General features: G+C 48.6%; 2 non-coding genes across 2 annotated transcripts; one reads left to right on the top strand and one right to left on the bottom strand.

The window, feature by feature from the left end:
* Positions 1–19,540: 19,540 nt before the first annotated feature.
* Positions 19,541–19,612, bottom strand: TRNAE-UUC (transfer RNA glutamic acid (anticodon UUC)). Its single transcript has one exon. It is a non-coding gene; the product is annotated as a tRNA-Glu (tRNA).
* A 1,450-nt stretch (positions 19,613–21,062) lies between these two features.
* Positions 21,063–21,135, top strand: TRNAR-UCG (transfer RNA arginine (anticodon UCG)). Its single transcript has one exon. It is a non-coding gene; the product is annotated as a tRNA-Arg (tRNA).
* Positions 21,136–21,685: the final 550 nt, after the last annotated feature.

The raw sequence follows: 21,685 nt of genomic DNA on the forward strand, positions 1-21,685 counted from the left end.
GAGTCCTGAAAGGAACAAGATTGGCGTGTATTAGTATATTGATATCTATCAGGCGTTTTTATAGTATCTCTATTTCTGAGATTATACCTATTCTGTGGGGTCTCCATACGCAGAGATTCAACCCTCTCTTTCTTAAGAGTTTGTTGCTTTTCATCCCAGCGTTTCTTATTACCCTCAGGTGCTTGCTTGGGGGTATCTTTGTTCGATTTACCCTGAAATTGTGGTTTTTGTGGTCTGGCCCCTAAGCTATCTCGACCAATACTCGAATAGGTCTCAGCTATTATTTTAGGCAGCTCTCGTTCCTGATCCTGTTGTGGAACATCACGAAGCCGCATGCGCACTGCAAGTGCGACCACTTCCCCTTTAAGATTACTTAAAATGATTGAGGATACCGTCAATTGCATCCCCAAATCCAGGGCCGGGGCAGCCCCGTATTCATCTTGAATTTGTTTCAACACTTCCAGTAAGTTGGCAAGTGTCGTGTACCATGTGCAGTTGTATAGAGTGCGGCAAATACCGTGCCCCAAATATTCCAGTTTTATACTGTAGGGACCATCCCAAAAGGCAAGCACATTGTTAATATTCTATGTTTATCCTGAGGTCCCATGTGGGGAAATACTGCCTCCAGCGTATTAATTTTCTGTGCTAGCCAAAACGGAGTTTCCTCTCATTTGGCTGGTACTTTACCCATAATGGAATGTATTGTCGCAGGATTTATACCTGGCGTTGCTGCATGTGGATGTGCTGGAGCAGTACATGCTGGTTTTGTGCTTAGCGTTTGCATCACAAATTGTACTATTCGTCTATATATCGCTATTAATTCAATATATAAGCGACGAACATCAGCTACTGCCAAATTTGCAACCGCAGGATGTGGTGTATAGGTGGCCAATAAAGGCCAGGTAGGACCATCATTACTTAGTAGACCTAACCTTACTAGTAATATTCCTCCAGCTGTAGTGATATCACCTGCACAGCTGTGGTGGAAATCCTCAGCACCACAGACGTCTCCGCATACGGCATTGAGGTGTTGTTATATATAATGAGACAGAGATGTTACGGAGGACCCGAAAATTAGAGCCTGACCAAACGTTGGCGGCGCCATGTCACGTAGGCTCTCATTATTCTAATGAGACTACTGGATTTTGAGCAGCAAGATCATCCACGGTGTGGGAGACTGAGTCTGACCCACGGTGGGTGACACCTGTCGCTCCAAATCCAGGTTTTGCTCCGGCTAACTAGCAGTACCTCATCTCTACCAGAAGATAGGGATGATTAGGCAGCCGAGCGAATGACATATTAGGCTTCTCAGGGAAGTCGTGGTCACTCAGGTCACATCCGGTTTTCTCATTCACAATACAGTCTCATATATAAATGACAGACAGAAGCAGTATATGTTTTAATGATTGGTTTAATAAAACGACTGCATCATAGATAGCAAAGCGTGAGCAGCAATAACCAGGACGACACAACATGACAGTATTAAAATGGTGACGATACAAGTGAAGCATAAGAATAACGCTATCATATTGTCACTATGATCGATGGATTATTTCCTATCTAAGTCATAATCTGAGCACAGCATGTTAAGCTCTAATTCTGCCTTTCTGGATCCCCCCGGGAGGACATCAACCCTCATACATGAGCAAAGGCCTGTAGTCTGCATTAGCATCTGTAGGGGAGCATTCAGCAATCAGCATACAGTCGTGGTTCCCTGGCTGGAATCTCCCTCTTAACGTGTAATGGGACTAGGAAGTGTTTTTATGATAACACAGCTGATGTTCTAAGAAAATGTCCATAAGTAAGGATGTGTATTTTCTATGAATGTTGGAGACTAAACTTCTACCACGTTCACCGGCAATGTACCAAACTGTAGCCTTGAATGAAGCACAGAGTGATCAAGAATGTCTTGTTTGAGAACACAGTGCTGAACTAAGCAAAAACAGTTAGATAGATGAAAATAAAACAAGATCGTAAAACTGGTTATTGTAAAAATAACAATGCGAAGCTGAATAAAATTTATCTAGGTTAAAGTGCACAGCGGCCTAATGTGTCAAACTAACGTGCATGGAGCTATTTCTAAAATGGCTACACAACAAACCTTTAACACCTATTTCCAAAGGGAGAGGGTGTAATACCCTCTCCCAGAGGAAATTCTTTGTTCTGCCTTCCTGGGACTGGGCTGCCCAGACCCCAGGAGGGTAGAACCCTGTCTGTGGGGTGGCAGCAGCGGTAGCTGCCGAGAATACTCCAGAGAGCTGGTTTGGCAGTGGACCCCCACCTCCTCCCCCACAACTAACAATACGGGAGGAACAAGTCTTGGCAATCATGGATCCTGACGGCCTGGCAGGAGTAGGACTGGACTCTGGTAAGTCAAAACTCTATTACTATCACCCCCTCTACCTGCATGTCATCACAAACCCCCACCCTTATCCTCACTACCATCACTTCCCCCCTCCCACACACCCCACCATCAAAACCCACACATCCCAATACCAAGCCCTGCATGCAACACCAATGCACAGACACCCATCACAGACCTGCATGGACACCTATTACCACTGCATGCACACTAGAGGGAAACAGATAGCCCACCAAATGACAACTCAGACAAGGCAAAGCTGCTAGGGCAAAAACAACCTTAAAGTGCAATACACCCATGCACAAGATGTCACACGCAGAAACAACAACACTGCATTTACATCCCCACAGGTCCCCCAGCCAACGTCACCGGAGAGGATCATCAGAGATCTCCGGACAGTCGGTTACCCAGGCACAGTCCCATACCACCACAGAGCCTCCCCGCTCAGGAAATACCAGCACAGTACCCACCCAGTGGGCTCATACCTCTGTCCCCAGGACACGTCAATCATCAGTGGGCACACCACTACAGGGACCCCAGGCCACCCCACAAACACAGGACAATCAGGGACCTGGGGTCAGTGGCAGTGGGCACACGGTTCAGGGGACAGAGGCACAGGACAACAGGGAAGCTGGGAGGACTGCTGTGCGACGCGGGAGGACAGGCCCAGGGAACTAACTGTCCAGGAGGCACTCATCAAGATCCTGGGAGCATACCACCATTCCCAGGAGACAATGGGCCAGATACTGGACAAAATGCAGGAGAACCAGCGGCTGCAGGAGGGACAGTACCTGGGGATCAGGGAGGACTTGCAGGCCATAAACACCACCCTGGTCACTATTGCAGGGGTGCTGGCAGACATGGCCAACACTATGAGGGAAGCAGTGGCACACCACCGGGTCCCTACCACTAGCCAAACCAATGAACAGCCCTCCACCTCCGCAGCTGCTAGTGGACAGGAGGCCCCGCCACAGGACCAACAGGCCACCAGCACCTCTCCCGCTGCAGAAGGAGAACCACCCCGCAAACGGTCCCTGCGATCCAGGCAGAAGCCAGAGACTACTGCCAAGACTCCACCAGGAAATAAGACTCTCCTGAATGTCACCCTCGTGTCCCACCCTGTCCACCTTGAACTGCCATCGCTCGACTTCCTATGCCCTCTTGGACGATGCACCTGTGATCCACATAGACTGGACTCTAACCTGGACTTTCCTCCACCATCAAGCCAGCCCATTGCACATCCCCTTCTACTTATTAGCACGTAAATAAACATCCTTTGATAAAAATACAAGTATGGAGTACGTCAAATGATTTAACTATGTATTCGTATAGAAGGTATAAAAACTGCAATATAACTGTACAGTAATGTATACATAGGAATGACCTGTGGGGCACAAATATCTCCAAATAGAGATTCCAAATGGTACAGTAAGTGGGCATAGAAGTGGGAAAATCAGTCTGCCAGTGACAATGTCCAACAAAAAACTGTCAATTAAAAGTGAAGTTACACTGTCTTACCTGTGTATCATTGGAAGTATTGACAAATTCTTGCACTTCTGTTGTCCTCATCCTCTGCATCCTCATCTTCACTGTCCACTGGGTCCACTGCTGCCACACTGCCATCTCCAGCCTCATCCTCCTGCAGAAAAGGCACCTGGCGACATAAGGCAAGGTTGTGCAACATACAGCATGCCACGATGATCTGGCAGACCTTCTTGGGTGAGTAGCACAGGGAACCACCTGTGAGATGGAGGCAACGGAACCTAGGCTTCAGGAAGCCGAATGTCCTCTCTATAATTCTTCTTGTTCGCCCATGGGACTCATTGTAACGTTCCTCTGCCCTTGTCCTGGGATTCCTCACAGGGGTCAGTATCCATGAGAGGTTGGGGTAACCAGAGTCACCTGCAAATATCGAGGGGCAACTGTTAGCCACACTGTAACCCTTAGGGCCCACACCGTACCCATACCCCAACATCCACTGGCTCACCTATTAGCCACACCCTGTGCCTCTGGATTTGAGCCATCACATATGGGATGCTGCTATTGCTCAGGATAAAGGCATCATGCCCAGACCCAGGATACTTGCACTGACATGGGAGATGTACTGGTCCGCCAGGCACACTATCTGCACATTCATTGAGTGAAAGCTCTTTCGATTTTGGAACACCTGTTCATTTCTCTGGGGAGGACAGGGGGGCAAATGCAATGTGTGTACCATCCATTACCCCAGTGATGTTGGGGATATGTCCCATTGAATAGAAAGTAGCCTTCACTGAGGCCAAATCTTCCACCTGGGGGAATACGATATAGCTGCGCGTGTGTTTAATCAGGGCAGGCAACACTCTGGTCAGCACTATTGAGAACATTGGCTGTGACATTCCTGCTGCCAAGCTCACTGTCACTTGGAAGGAGCCAGTTGCCAGGAAATGGAGCACTGATAGCACTTGCACAAGAGGGGGAATCGCAGTGGGGGGACGGATAGCAGATATCAGGTCATGCTCCAATTGGGCACACAGCTCTGTGATTGTGGCCCTGTCCAGTCTATAGGTGAGGATCCATTGTTGCCAAGTCCACCAGGGGTCTGTACACGGGGGGAGGTCTCCCTCTCCTATTCATCCGCAGTGGTTGCAATCTATGGGGCAAAACGGTGAGCAGCTGGCCAGTATCTCATATTTCCAAACACTACACTTCATTGCCTGTTGTGATTGTAACAGTATATTGTTGGATAGGTCCAAATGGTGCTTATGTGTACTGTGACGCAGTTAGGTGCCATGGCCTGCCCCCCTCCTGAAATGGCATCTGCCTGTCCTCTATGGAGGGACATGTGGAAATAAGGTAATTCCGCTGATGTAGCCAATGGTGACATACGCTGGTGGTGAAGGTACATACCACCGCAGACGTGACCACCATTTTCCATCTGTTCACTTACTTGCTACCTGACCTTCAACAGGAGAGGACCTACACTGCATGTGCTGCTGTGACCTGTGTCTGGAATCGACCATGGCTCATGTCACTGAGGAAAGGGCCCCTGCCTTCACCGCAGCAGAGTTGGAGAGACTGGTGGATGGGGTCCTACCCCAGAACCGATTGCTGTATGGGCCTCCAGACCAACAGGTGAGTACACTGTGAGCACGATGCATGGGGCATGATGGCATGAGTGCTGTATGTGAAGGCCTCGTGTGGGGGGGTTGGTGGAAGGGCCCTGGGCAGTGTGCTGCATGTATGTGTGGCCATGTCTGTGCGTAAGGGGATGTGAAGGGCTATGGTGAGCCAAGAGTGTAACAGGCAGGACGGTAGGACTAATATCTTTCCCTGTGTCCATTTCCCTGCAGGTCAGCACCTATCGGAAAAAGGGTATTTGGCATGCCATCGCCAAGGACATGCGGACCCTGGGGATCTACGGCAGGCAGAGCACCCACTGTCGGAAACGGTGGGAGGACCTGAGATGCTGGGCACGGAAGAGGGCGGAGGCCCAGCTGGGGATGGCCTCCCAATGAGGAAGGGGTGCCCGTCGAACACTGAACCCCCTGATGGCCTGCATACTGGGGGTGGGGTATCCGGAGCTAGATGGACGCTTGGGGGCATCGCAGCGGCCACAAGGGGGTGAGTGCAGTGCCCTAATTTACAACTTACGCCTGGTGGGGTGGTATCCGGGTGGGGTGTGTGGGCCCTGTGGGTGCCCCTAGGCTAGGCCGGACATTGCAGGGTAGGTCCCATGTTGGGCAGGGTCTGATGTAAACTTCCTCCAACCAAGCTAGTTGGCATCCACTACTGGGCAGGGGTCTGGGATCTCAGGTATGCTGCAATTGGCATTAGGTGTCCATGTCCATAGGCTGGTGACTATCATTGTGACTGGTAGTGCATTGCCTAGTGCGTAGGACTGTTCCCTTTGTGTATGTGTTGTGTACACCAACGGTTGTGTTGTTGGCGCCATTGACCAAGGGTACCCTTTGTCTCTTCCCCCCCCTTTTGTTTTGTCACCCTGTCCTTATGTGCATTAGCATCATCTGCCAGAGGAGCAGAGGCACCGGCAACAGAGGGAGCTTCATCCCACAGTGCCCAGGAGGCCGAATCCACTGAATCCATCCTAGCCAGGATCATGGACCTTTTTATGGCAAGTTTGGCTATTGAAAGTGATTATGAGGAGACAATGGAGGCTCATAGCTCCAAAACAGAGGCTGGTTTAATCATCCATGTTTCCAGTCATGGAATGACCTTTTAAAACTATTACACTCCACACCCAGGGACCCTATGGCTGTTTGGGAAGCTAGACTTACGGCCTGATTACAAATTTGGCAGTCGGACTGCCATACCGCCAAGGCAGAGGTCCGAGAAAGCCTGCAGCTCGGGCTGTTCCACCCCGCCATATTATGATGTTCCCACAGCGGGCTGTGCTGTGGTGGAGTAGAGGGGTGCTGCAGAAAAGAAAGGTAAGTACAATGTGTGCACATCAGGAAACACATGTATGTGTTGTGTAAGTGTAGCACAGTGTAGGTAGACATGTGAAATGTATGTGTCGTATGTGTAATTACACAGACTGTTCCCATGCGTAGCACAGGAGAAGTGACGGTGTCTCCTACCTTCTATTCTGGGGACAATGGGGGTGTAAAGCATCGTGGCCAGGTGGCAGCAGCACAGGAGGGGCCTGGACACACATATGATGCAGTGGAACCCCTAAAAAAAGGTGAGTTTTTGCTCCTTTACCCCTCCATCTGCCAACCTTTGCATGGCAGTCCAACTGCCAGGGAAAGCTCTGCTGAAAGGCAACTTGTGACCTGGAAGGTGGTTACCACGCCGGTCCAGCCTCCTGTAGCTGCTGCATCCTGGACCGCTGTGGCAGCAGTCGCAGGTGTGTTGGTGGCAGTCCTGCAGCTGTCTTGAGAAGGCTTTCCAAAAGCATTGTAATCTGACGGTTGGAGTGCCGAGCTGCTTACGGTCGAACCGCCACCACTGGCGTGGTGGTCCAAAGACCACCAACATCTTAATCAGGCCCTTAGCTATGAGAAGGTAATAAGCAACAGAAAGAAAGTGTTGCAAGTGGACGCTTAGGAGAATTTACTTCAAGCTGCAGATACCAAAGAAAGTATAATATATTGGAGAACTATTAACTTGCCTTTATTCTCCAAAGGGCATGCTTCTGACCTGGGATCCTCAATTACCCCTGCACAGTGGGTGGACCATTTTAATATAGCTTTCCTGCACACAGTAGAGGCAGAAGAAGGACTCCTGGGGTTTTCCATGTCAACCAGTGAGGTCTTTTTACCCTGCTCTGGGGAGGTAGTAAGGGCAATGGAGAAAAGCCCAAATGGGAAGGCCACTGGCCCACGTGTCGCGCCGCCGCGGCCCGCAGCGTCTCCCAGCCGGGTGGCCGGGAAGCCGTGGCCCATGTTAGAGGTTAGAGGCCCTTTTCTCCGGCCGCGCGCTGTTGTCCTGATGCGGCGAGGCCTGGGGCCGAGGATTGGGCGTCGGTCCTCGCCGCACACAGCGCGCAACGTGAGTGTTGCCATGGGGTGTCTGCGCCCCCCCCTAGCATCCACTTACCGGGTGCCCCGTTTCTGGGCCTTCCTTTTCTCCTGCATGATTCCTGGAGCCATGCCTTCTCCTTCCCAGCACACCTTGCTCCTCCCTTTTCCCTGCATGCATCTTTTCCCTTTTTTACTATGGTGTCTTTTCCTATTTCTTGCTATAGCTATAGCTATAGCCCCTTCCCAATCCAAAATGGTGGTGTTACTACTTCCTGTCTATCACTTCCTGTCTAGGGGTATATAAGGGGAATCATTTCTTCTTCTCATTGCGTTGCAACACTTCTGCTGTGGTGGTCACGCTCCAGCTGGTCTTCACTTGGACGCCAGTTGTTCCTGTTTTTTCTTCGGCTTTCCAGTGTTTCCAGACTCCTGAGTGCTAATTCCTTGGGTCCTCCTTCTGTTCCAGGGAGTTCCTGTTGGAGGTTTTTTTCCCTTGGAGTTTTTCCTCTGGGACTCCTTCTGGAGGGCACGGACTGTGGTGGCGTACTATTGTCAACAGCACCGTGGCTACCGGAAGGGGTCGCCCCCACCTCGGTCAGAGCAGGACTTGCAGGAACAGAGGCCGCACATCATCCCTCTCCGATATCGATGGTAAGCCCAGGGTGAATCGTGACAGATTGAAACTCCCAAAACTTCAGTCGTTGACCGAAACCATGGAGAATCCCGTGATGAGTACGGAACCAACAAGTCAAACGTTGCTCTTGACTATCCAACAACAAGCCCAAGAACTCCAACAGCTACGAACAGAAAATACGGCTTTCCGACAAGCCCTAGCCTCTAGGGCCACTGATGTCCCTACTATCTCTGCAACCACACCTCGCTTCTCTGGGGATCCTAACAAACTGCGAGAATTCCTAGATGCTTTGACAGTCTATTTCGCATTCCGTCCTTCACAGTTCATGCAAGATAAAACTAAGGTCTGATATTTGATCAGCGCTCTATCTGGTCCGGCCTTAGCCTGGGCAACCCCCTTGGTGACGGCATAATCCCTACATTAATTGGGAGACTAGAACCATTTCTCTTTCCTCCCATTTTTGCCAACAGCATGTTATTTGGCAGGAACCTATTGGTCCCCGAAGAATATCCTACTAACACCACCTAAAGTGGGATGTTCCATTAACGTTCTACAAGGAGTACCCAGACATTATCTGGAATATGCTGATGTATTCCAGAAACCAGAAAAGCCTGTACTACCACCTCATAGGGAATACGATTGCGCCATTCCTCTGGAATCAGACGCCGTGGTTCCTTTTGGGCGAAAGTATTCTCTAACCGAGCCTGAGAAAAAGATCCTCAAGGAATACCTACAGGAAAATGTACAAAGTGGTCTGATTGCCCCTTCCTCTTCACCTGCAGGGGCTCCCCTCTTTTTCGTGCCAAAGAAGACGAAAGATTTACGTCCTTGTATAGACTTTCGCGGATTGAATAAGATCACAATTAAGGACCGCTACCCTCTGCCTCTTATTAAGGATATCTTAGATACCGTCAAAGGGGCTAAGAAATTTACCAAGTTAGATCTCAGGGGAGCATACCATCCTTTAAGGATAAAAGAAGGTGATGAATGGAAGACCGCCTTCAGAACACCTTTCAGCCATTATGAATATCGGGTGATGCCCTTTGGACTAACCAATGCCCCCTCCATCTTCCAGACATTTATGGAAACTATTTTTTCTGATCTCCTACACCAGACAGTGGTCGTCTATCTGGATGACATTCTGATATTCTCTGTTCATCCAGAACAACACACTAAACATGTACTCCAAGTAATAGAAAGGCTTAGACAACATCATCTATTCTGCAAGCCAGAAAAATGCGAATTTGATCAAACTGAAGTAAAATACTTGGGGTATTGCATCAATCAAGTAGGTGTTGCCATGGATTCAGACAAGATCCAAGCCATTTTGGATTGGCCACCCTCCTCCTCCATTAAGGAAACCCAGTGTTTTTTAGGATTGGCCAATTTCTATTGTCAGTTTATGGCCGACTTTGCCCAGCGAACCAGTTATATTACGAAAACCCTTAAGAAAGAAAGTTTACGGAAGGGTTTTTGTTGGACCAAAGATGCAGAATCCGCATTTCAAGAGTTAAAACATGCCTTCATTCAAGCTCCCATTCTACGGCATCCAGACACCACTAAACAGTTTATTGTTGTTACAGACGCCTCAGAAAGAGCAATCGGGGCTGCCTTGCTACAAAGACAAGATGATGATGGGTTAGAACACCCTGTATTCTACCTTTCACACGTATTATCCAACTCCGAACGTAACTATTCGGTTTTAGAACGAGAACTACTCGCCTTGAAGACAGCTTGCACTGAATGGAGACACTTTCTTATGGGATCGAAAGATCCTTTTGAGGCACGGACAGATCATCAGAATTTACAGTGTTTGAGAAACTTTTAATGCCAAAATAGTCGACAGGCTAGATGGGCTTTCTTTTTTAGTCAATACGATTTTTACATCACATATATCCCTGGTTCCCAAAATATTTTGGCAGATGCCCTGTCATGCCGCTACCCTGAGTGTAGCGATTCTCCTGTGCAAAACCTATTTGAAAATAATAGGATCATTGGGTTGGTACAATCATTCCTTGACAAAGTGAAAACTGAATATTCCAACCTTGAAACAACTGAGATGAACAATTTACAACCACAGCTCCATAAAGATCAGGATTACTACTATTATAAAAAGGCTTTGTTCCTACCTACTAAAAAAGTCCAAACAGAGGCCCTGTGAATGTGCCACGATTCCCCCATCGCAAGTCATCGTGGTATGAAGGCTACCCAAGAGATTCTGCTTCGCTCTTTCTGGTGGCCCACACTTAAAACAGACACTGAAAACTATGTGACTTCTTGTCCCATCTGTGCACAAGTCAAAACACCTCGTAATAAACCAGTAGGATTACTCCGTCCTTTACCTGTTCCACCAGGTCCGTGGCACACTACATCCACTGATTTTATGTGCTCTTTGCCTCCTTCATTTGGGAATCGGGTTATAATGGTAACTATTGACTCCTTCACAAAAATGGCACATTTCACGGCATTAAGGAAACTACCGTTGGCAAAAGTCAGATCTTTATTCAGGAGATCTTTTGGCTTCATGGCCTGCCGCAAGTCATTATCTCAGACCGGGGTCCACAATACATCTGTTTTTGGAGACAATTTTGTAAGACACTAAGAACAGAGGTAGCTTTATCATCTGATTTCCATCCCCAAACTAATGGACAGACAGAACGGCTGAATCAAGGCCTTGAACAATACCTACGTAGTTTTTGCAATGCTATGCAAAGCAAGTGGTCTATGTACCTACCACTTGCTGAATTATCATACAACAATTCGGTACACAGTGCCTCGAAAGTCTCTCCTTTTTATTGTTCTTATGGATTCCATCCGAAAGCTTTTCCTATTCCTCTGAAAGAAACATCTACTCTCCCTGCCATTACCTCATATGTCCGGCAACTACGTGGTATTAAAATTGTCATACATTTGAATCTTTTAGCCACAAAAACACGCATGAAAAGAATGGCTGACAAGAAACGTTGTGAGGCCACGCATTATCAGATTAACGATATAGTCTGGCTTTCCTCTAAATTCTTACCTCTTTGATTAACCCAAAACAAATTCAAACCTCAGTATTATGGTCCATTCCTGATTCTTCAAAAGATCAATCCCGTTTCTGTTCGTCTTCGTTTGCCTCAGACTTGGAAAATACATCCTGTGTTCCATGTATCTCAGCTTAAACCCTATGTCCCTGATCCTTTTCGCAGACAATTCACCTGTCCTCCTCCTCAACTGGTTGACAATGTACCTGAATACGAGGTCCAGGAAATCTGTGACTCTCGAGTCTTCCATGGTCGTCTCCAATACCTCATTCATTGGAAGGGCTACCCTATGAGTGAATGCTCCTGGGAAGACGCATCTTCGGTTCATGCCCCCCTTCTGATCTGTCGTTTTTTCCGTCTTTTCCCTCACAAACCTGGGGCCTCGGGGGGGGACCTACTGTTGCGCCGCGGCGGCCTGCGGCTTCTCCCGGCCGGGCCGCGGCAAAAGCTGCGGCCCATGTTAGAAGTCGCGGGGCCCGCGGGGCCCGCGGCGACCCTTTTCTCCGGCCACGCACTGTTCTCCTGATGCGGCGAGGCCTGGGGCCCAGGATTGGGCGTCGGTCCTCGCCGCACACGGCGCGCGATGTGGGTGTTGCCATGGGGTGTCTGCGCCCCCCCCCCCAGCGTCCACTTACCGGGTGCCCCGTTTCTGGGCCTTCCTTTGCTCCTGCATGATTCCTGGAGCCAAGCCTTCTCCTTCCCAGCACACCTTGCTCCTCCCTTTTCCCTGCATGCATCTGTTCCCTTTTTTACTATGGTGTCTTTTCCTATTTCTTGCTATAGCCCCTTCCCAATCCAAAATGGTGGTGCTACTACTTCCTGTCTATCACTTCCTGTCTAGGGGTACATAAGGGGAATCATTTCTTCTTATCATTGAGTTGCAGCACTCCTGCTGTGGTGGTCACGCTCCGGCTGGTCTTCACTTGGACGCCACTTGTTCCTGTTTTTTTCTTCGGCTTTCCAGTATTTGCAGATTCCTGAGTGGTAATTCCTTGTGTCCTCCTTCTGTTCCAGGGAGTTCCTGTTGGAGGTTTTTTCCCCTTGAGGTTTTTCCTCTGGGACTCCTTCTGGAGGGCACGGACTGTGGTGGCGTACTATTGTCAACAGCACCGTGGCTACCGGAAGGGGTCGCCCCTACCTCGGTCAGAGCAGGACTTGCAGGAACCGAGGCCGCACATCATTCCTCTCCGATACCGACGGTAAGCCCAGTGTTAATCGTGACAACATGGGGTTCCAATAGAATCCTACAAGTCTGAACTGGTTCTAAGGTCCCCTTTCATGACCAAAGTCCTAAATGTGGCAAGGGCAGGTTATATCCCCCCATCCTGGGCTAATTCAATAATTATTCCCATATTCAAGAAGGGTTCAAGGAATGACCCAAAATGTTACTGACCCCTATCATTGCTTGACTCCTCAGCCAAATTACTGGGGAGGGTCCAGCTTGAGAGTTTGGAAATTTGGGCTGAGGAAAATGGGTTTTTAAAAAGCGCCTAATATGAGTTTGAGAAAGGCCTGGGGATGGTTGAGCAGTCACTTAACCTGAACCTTCGGATGGGAAACTATACCACAGCGAAAGAGGGCTCCCGGCACATATGTGTTATAGATGTCAGTCGCGCATTTGACTTGGTCAATCACAAAACATCTGTGGGAATGGATGGACCTATTGGGGCCTCCTGAAGAGTTAATCTCGCTCCTGGCTTACCTAAACTCCCGTCGATAGGTGCAGACACCCCCAGAGTCAGCAAGCGACAAATACACATACTCCTATTGCAGATGGCGCAGCTAACGCCTAGAAGCCTGCAAAATCTAATCAACTCCTTCACTGACTTTATGGAAGAGAAAGACCTGATGATCAATTCAGGGAAAACTTTTAAAGTGAAATGTGGCCACACGAGGGAAAGAAATAATACCTTTTATATTAAAGGCAATAAGATACAACACACAAATACTTACCAAGGATTGCAATTCTCTTCTAAAGGGGAATGGAAGCACCTCAGGGAAGTGTGCACTTGTAATATGATTAGAAATAATGAAGCCATATTCAGGTTCGCCTCCAGTCCAGGTTCAAACCAAATTAGAGAGTTGTTAACCTTACACAAGGCCACATTGGTTCCAGCGACATCCTATGGAGCCGGTAACTGGGAATGAGAGGATACGGCATTGTTCAAACTCAGGAAAATAAGTTCCTTGGAGGACTCCTAGCTGTTCCCCAATCCACACCAGATAGCATTATCCACAATGAACTGGGCTTTGGTTTCCTACAAGACTTGATCAAAACCAAACCCCTCCAGCTGTGGCATTCAGTATGGTCGAAGAAGAGACACACTTTACTAGATCAATCATATTTGTTTTTAGGTCTTAGCAGAGAGCTGGCACCATCCTGTCTGTGTTATGGCATTGTGTTCCTTGAGGGGGAGGTGGGTGTCCGGGGTGAATCCAAGTGACTTTGCATACAGTGAAGTTGGGGCTTTGAAACCATCAAGGTTCATGTCATTGAGGCAGATTTGTACTGTAACTTGTTTGTGGGTCTTAGATTAGAGGGACCCTAATTTGAGCTCCTATCCAAGTCAAACCACTGCTGCAATGCACAAATTACTTACTGTGGGGTAATCTCCCTGTAACACTTCCCAGAGCGACCTCGCAGAAGCACTGCTCGAGCAAATTCATTGAAGCATTTCACAGTGAGCTCCTGCAAAACTCCAGAGATCCGTCAGTATTTTACTTCACCATCTCACTCACTGCATCACTCCACTGAGTGACCTCACTGTAGTCACGCACAAAGTGATCAATACTACCAGGCGCGGCTCCTCCACTACGGCGGAGGATCATCGTCCTCCCCTGTGAGCAGCACAAACTGCAAAACCTTTTACCAAAAAACAATAATAAACTATGTTTATTATAATTTTTGGTAAAAAGGTGGGGTTACAGGGGTGACGAGCACTGAGGGGGAGTGCACAGCACTTCCTCTCACTGCGCATGTATGTTTAGCCGGCCGTCTCAGTAGGCTCTATCCAGCCCAGCAACACGATTCCCGGGCTGGAGCGAGCAGGCAAAGGCTCCCAGCTCTGAGCAGCGTCAGGAATGGCCACAGAGCAGGCGGGGAGCCTGTGCCTGCAGCCTGCATTAGAGGAGTGGTGCGGTGGTCATGGCAATGAAGTTGATTATTTTTTATTTCACCCCCCCCACAAACCCCCATGTGTGACACCCTACCCCCGGTTAGCACCGCAACCTGCTCCAGGACACTACAGCACGGCATCAAGAGTGACTTAACTGAGGTACTTCCAGTGTGAACCTCAATGTGGCATTGCACCGCCTACCTCACGGTAACACTCCATGAGAGAGTCACTGTACTACTCAATGAAGATACCTCACAGCAACACTGCGCAGTGCATTGTCACTGTGGAACCACTTAGTACCCTCAATGTGGTACCGCACAGGGTGGCCTCACTGCAACACCACAGAGAGTGGCCATGAGTGCAGCACTGTACACAGGTTCTTTGTTGCTGGGCTTCACATAGTGGTCCTCACTTCCTCGCTGCACACTGGGTCTTCGTGCCAGCACTGTAAAGACTCAGCTCACCAGACCACTGTACAACATTTCCATCACTGGAGCTTTTTTCCAACCCCCATTGTGGGGTACACTGCTGGTAATCAATGCAGGAAGCAAAGAACCTCACTCACTGCTGCAGTGTCATGATCAACTTTAATTGCAGCACTGGACAAACTGATTTTCACTGCAGCACATCTTTGAGTGACCATCACGACTGCGCTGCATAGCAGACCATCACGGTAACACTGAAACATGTAAAGTGTAACTGTGTATTCCCTTGGGATCCTGGGCAGTTTGCAACTTAGCTACAGACTCCCAAGGGGTGTTGTAAGAAATAAGAATATTGATTGGGATGGGTAACTACTCTCCTTCAAGTAATAATCACACCCAGGTCAGGGTGAACCCTCACAAACATTACATTACCCTGAGCTCAGCCCCCTGGTTCTGATGGCACAGACCACGAAGGATTAACTTTGGGCAATGCGCAAATTATTTATGCAGTACCAAAACTGTAACAATGTCAACATCACAAAATGAATGAGAAAAAAAGAGTAAGATGTAATAAACAAAATGACACCAAAATGATAAAAATTCAAAAAGGTGAAACTGAGATGAATTTTCAAAGTTTTAAGTAGAAAGAGCACCAAAAAAACAAAGTGCCAATGATAGCCAATGGCCGTAGACCGGGGCCGGGGCACAATTTGAGGCCGAAGTCAACGGAGCGTACGTCAGACACACCAACCAGGCTGATCGAAGATTTTACCTTCTGACTTAGGGCCTGATTTAGATATCGGCAGATGGGTTACTCGGTCACAATGGTGAGGGACATCCCGTCCGCTCAAATCTAAATCCCATAGGACACGATGGGATTTAGATTTCGGAGGACAGGCTATCTGTCATTGTTGTAATTAAGTAACCTGTCCACCAATATCTAAATCAGGCCCTTCAGTGTTTTAAGTCCCAGCCAACCACAGAAGTACACGTCTAAGGCCCTTTGGGGGTATGCAACAAGAGACTCACAGGATATTAGACAAAGGCCAACAGCAGGTTCCTGTCCAGACCCAGTTGCAGATGGTACTTACAGGAAAAGACTTCGGGCCAGATGTAGGTAACTGTTTGCATGTCGCAAACTGCGAAAAACGCAGTTTGCGGCATGCAAACAGCCTAACGCGATGCACATCCCCAAATTGCGAGTGTGTTCCCTTCCTATTTGCGACCGCATCGCCATGCTGAGTTGCTTTGTGACCGCGAATGCGGTCGCAAACCAACTCGCAGTTACCACCCACTTGAAGTGGGTGGTAACTCATTTGCAAAAGGGAAGGGGACCCCATGGGACCCCTTCCCCTTTGTGAATGCCGACAAAAATGTTTTTTCAGAGCGGGCAGTGGTCCTATGGAAGTTTTTCTTTTTGCAACTCGTTTTCCTTTAAAGAAAACGGGCTGCAAAAAGAAAGAAAAAAAACTGCTTTATTAAAAAAGCAGTCACAGACATGGAGGTCTGCTGTCTCCAGCAGGCCACCATCCCTGTGAGTGCATGGACTCGCTATGGGGTCGCAAAATGCGACCCACCTCATTAATATTCATGAGGTGGGTCTTTGCGACCCCATAGCGAGTCGCAGAAGGTGTCTGAGACACCTTTCTGCATAAAATTTTGCGAGTTGCAAATTGCGAGTCGGTATGACTCGCAATTTGCAACTCGCAAAATTTTACTTTGCTACATCTGGCCCTTCTTTCTTCTCTCAGTAGCCAATTCACCGGTGGGTCTACCTCTTTGTCCTGGGTAGAAGAGAGCAAGTCCAGCTATTCAGCGCTCCCGTCGGGTCACAAACAGCAGGTCCAGCCCTCTTGTGATCTTTCACAGGTCCAGAAAGTGATCTAAAGTGGATGTCTGCACATGCCACTTTTATGCCTGGCACTAGCTAGTGACTGAGGGTGACTCTTAATGCCCCCCTAACCAATGGGGTAAACGTTTCCATACTAAGGCTACCTACTTTTGAAGTACTTCTTGTTTGCTCCAATGTAAGCGGGCCCAAAATTCAATCTGTCATGGCACTATGTGTGCGCTTTCCACACCATATACCAGGGATTTATAGGTTAGTTAAAGGTTCCAGTTCAGAATAAACCAATTTAAACATATTTAAAGGGGGAGCTTAGGCACTTTACTACTTGTTAGTAGAGGCAAAGCGCATAGAGGTCTTAAGCCAGCAAAAATGTAGGATTCAGCAAAAGTTGGAAAATCCTGGGTGCCCTCGCAGAAAAGACAGATTTCCTATGCAGTCTTATTTAAAATCTCGAAACTGCAGCATGATAATCAACAAAGCTGGAAGATCGGTATTAAAATGCTGGTACAACTGCTTAAAAAGAACTTACCGTTAACAAATCTGCAGTGAGACTAGTTAACCCAGAGTGCTTGCAAACCATGAGCATCGCAAGCAGCAACATTAGGACAGCAACTCCAGGCCTTAGCTGTCCCCAGTGTTCTAAGTGCAATAAAAAGTATGGGAACTGTGATGCTGTGTGCAGTGGGGGTGGGTGAGTGGGTGTGGGGGCAGGGTTAAAGACATGGGTAAAAATCAAATATCTGTAAACTATTTTGGTCTTTCATCCTCAAGTAACAACATATAAAATGGCACACAGCTTAAATGAAAAATAAATGCAAGTTAATCACTCCAGCAATCCTGGTTGGTGCATTGGAGAATAGTTAAAAGAGTATGTTTAGTGCTAAGAGGGCCCCATCTGTGACAGAAATCACTGTGAATGTGTGTCATTATTTGACATTTGCATTACACACAGCATAAGGCTGCTACAAAATGCGCGAAACTTTTTTTTTTAGATAACGTGTTTCTAAATTATAGATTGTGGTAATATCCAGACTGTAAGTAGTGCATTGTATTATTACCGTCTTGTAAATGCACACACTTCAATGCTCAGCTGGTAACTCCCTGGCAAAACCACTGAAAAAGAATGAAAGTGTGTCATCAGAAAGCTTCAGGTGAGTACATGAATTAAAACCAATACCAGCTTCCAAGCACCCTTTACATTTGTAGATTGGCCAGTTGTGCACACTTACATTTCTTTCAGGATTCAAGCACCCTGGCAAGAAGGCTTGTTTACCTGTCTGCCCCTCCCTCAGTCTCACAGAATAGTAGACTCATGGACTTAATTTAAGGGTTGCCAGGGGTCGCACCTGTGACCCCTGGCTTGCCCCTTGCAACCCCCATAGCAGGGTCTTTGCGACCCCTGGCCTCGGAGGTGGCAAAATGAGTGCCAGGAGCACACTGGCAGTGCGTCCACGTGGAGACCGTTTGAGGCTCCTTTCTCCTTGTTGTTTCTCATTTATTTATTACATTAATAGTAAATAATGTTTACAGCTCTGCCAAGTGTCATGCATCTCACGTTAAAATAACACATTTCCATTTATTTTCCCGCATTACTGCAATGCCTGAGATTGTCACGCAAGTCCTGAAGCGCCGAAGAACCTTCTAGTTCCTGTTTCTCACTTTGCTAGGTAAGCACTGTGTAGTGTTTATCAAAGGCCACAAGGTGGCGTTGGTGTACAACGGGACGTATAGGATTTTCGCTATATTATGGTATTTATACGGTTCCCTCATCTTCATCGCTTGATTTTGCTTGCAAGAACGTGTCACTCATAGTCATTGAAATGTCACTCAATTACACTGAAATTATGAAAATGTCACACATAGCAACCTGAAACCATGGCAGCTATGCCTTTAAATAGCCTCTATTGGTTTAACAAAAATGCAGTTGCTGCACTATGGCCCTCCCTGGCAGCTGAGGTGAGTACAAATTGTTTTTAAATGCATTTTGTGAGTGTGCTTGAGTGTGGGTTTGTGTGAGACAGAGAGAGGGTGTAAGTGTGAATGTGTGTATGTGTAAGCATGTGTGTGATGCCACTTCCGCCTCTCGTGACATTTTGGTGAATTGACTTCCATGGGGAGGCCCCCTGCCTTTACCACAGCCCAAGCATTTCAACTCTCAGGGTTAACCGTCCCGGGGCTGTTGTCTTTTCTCAAAGATTGGGGTCACTGTTTTACTTGAATTAAAAAACGTATGTGCACGTGGTACCCCTCCGACCCCCCGGTAACAGCTAAAAACCCGTGTGTTAAACTCCCGTGAACCAAAAGTGGGAAAAAGCCCATGAACTGCGGGTGTGCAGCGCTATGGGAGGAACTGAAGCCGGAGCCTTCTTGGGGGGACACCTCTGTGGAAGGGCGACTTCCTGCTCCAGGTGACACAGAGGGGGTGTAAAATGTGTACAATATGCAGGAGCTTTGGAAAGCCTTCAAAATACTCCCCTCTGTGCATTAAAGACTCGCTGCGTCTTTTCATAGCGCTTCTGCCGAGACCTTCAAGGCACAGACCCAACCAGGAGGGGGGGGGGGTGTTGTGGGGGGATTAAACGATTTATTTGTGAAAACAGGGGTTAGTACAAGCTGTGAAGACAACAGAAGACAAATGCAGGAATGTGACCCAAAAGTGCAACTTCCCATACCGGGAGTCGAACCCGGGCCGCCTGGGTGAAAACCAGGAATCCTAACCGCTAGACCATATGGGAGCCTGTACACGTTCTGAGGCTCACTCTCTTACAGTCAGAGCTACATGCGGACTGTGCGTAATGAGATTTTCATAGTTTCAATGAATTTAGAGCCCCGACACACAACAGTAAAATCCAAACACATTAACAAAGGCAGCTCATTACAGGAGTAAAACATGAAGAATTAAAATGATGAAGGGTTTCTTACGAAAAGCTTTCTACTTCCTGAGTGCCCGATAGTAAAATGTACAATTTTGAGGCTCTGCCAGTGCGGAAGGACTCGTAAAGAGGAGTGGGGGTGGGGGAGGGGGGGGGGGGGGAGTGGAAGGGGGGATGGTGGGAGTGGGGCGAGGTGGGGGCATACCACCGACACCATTGGGGATGCAGTTCCCATTTTCAGTACAACACGCATGGGCCGAGCCTCCCTTCTCTTCTAGGCACCAGGAGTCTCTGCCTTCTCCCTGGCTCTGCAGCCTCCAACCTTGTCCGTGGTCACTGGTACCTGCACAGCATAATACCTTCTTCCTGGTCCCTGCACAGCACTCTACCTTATCCTGGGCCCTGGGCTCTGCATCCTCCAGCCTTCTCCCTGGCTCTGCAGCCTCCAGCCTTCTCCCTGGCTCTGCACAGCATCCACCCTCCTCCCTGGTCACTGGACTCTAGACAGCATCCTCCCTTCTCCCTGGGCTCTACACAGCACCCTACCTTATCCTGGGCCCTGGGCTCTGCATCCTCCAGCCTTCTCCCTGGCTCTGCAGCCTCCAGCCTTCTCCCTGGCTCTGCACAGCATCCACCCTCCTCCCTGGTCACTGGACTCTAGACAGCATCCTCCCTTCTCCCTGGGCTCTACACAGCACCCTACCTTATCCTGGGCCCTGGGCTCTGCATCCTCCAGCCTTCTCCCTGGCTCTGCAGCCTCCAGCCTTCTCCCTGGCTCTGCACAGCATCCACCCTCCTCCCTGGTCACTGGACTCTAGACAGCATCCTCCCTTCTCCCTGGGCTCTACACAGCACCCTACCTTATCCTGGGCCCTGGGCTCTGCATCCTCCAGCCTTCTCCCTGGCTCTGCAGCCTCCAGCCTTCTCCCTGGCTCTGCACAGCATCCACCCTCCTCCCTGGTCACTGGACTCTAGACAGCATCCTCCCTTCTCCCTGGGCTCTACACAGCACCCTACCTTATCCTGGGCCCTGGGCTCTGCATCCTCCAGCCTTCTCCCTGGCTCTGCAGCCTCCAGCCTTCACCCTGGCTCTGCACAGCATCCACCTTCCTCCCTGTTCACTGGTACCTGCAAATCACCCTACCTTCTCCCTTATCCCTGCGTTGTATACAGCATCCTACCTTCTCTACTGGGACTCTGCACAGCATCCTACCGTCTCCCAAGCCTCAGAGCTCTGCGCAGCTCCTACCTGCTGCTCCCTCACCCCAGCAGTCGCTTCTGTTACACTTCACAGCGGTGCTTAACATTATGTGACCGCGTGGCCTAATGGATAAGGCGTCTGACTTCGAATCAGAAGATTGAGGGTTCGAGTCCCTTCGTGGTCGACTGAGAATGTGCATTTCCTCCTGTGGAAAAGGTGTTTTTTATGAAATGTACACACAGGCCGCACATTCTATTGTAAGTGCATTTACACAGATCGCTGGTGATAATTTTACGCTGAAGCATAAAATACTGAAGATCCGAGGGACCCCACCTGCTCCGCTTTGCTCCCTGTGATGCTGATGCTGGCTGCGGAGTTTAGTGACCGACTCGGCATCAATGACGACACATTCACAGCAAAGGCTGCTCCTCGGCCTCGAGAAAGGACAGGGAAAGAAACTGTGAAGGACAAAATCAGAGATGGGAGGATTCATTTATCAATCAATAACAAACATGGAGAGGGAGAGACGCCCGAACAAAGCTACCGAGCTTAGCTTAGGCATTACCTTTATAGGTTTTAGGTTGAACACAGTGTGACGTCAGTGATGTACTGCAGTGATGGTGATACTCACTCTGGAGCTGCATAATGAAGTGTGACGGTGTGATGGGAATAGGGGACCCCAAGCCCATGTTTGGATAGTAAATGAAAAACATCATTTGGGTGCAATGGGTCTA

The sequence above is a fragment of the Pleurodeles waltl genome, chromosome 4_2, assembly GCF_031143425.1.
Source record: "Pleurodeles waltl isolate 20211129_DDA chromosome 4_2, aPleWal1.hap1.20221129, whole genome shotgun sequence".
Lineage (NCBI taxonomy): Eukaryota > Metazoa > Chordata > Amphibia > Caudata > Salamandridae > Pleurodeles > Pleurodeles waltl.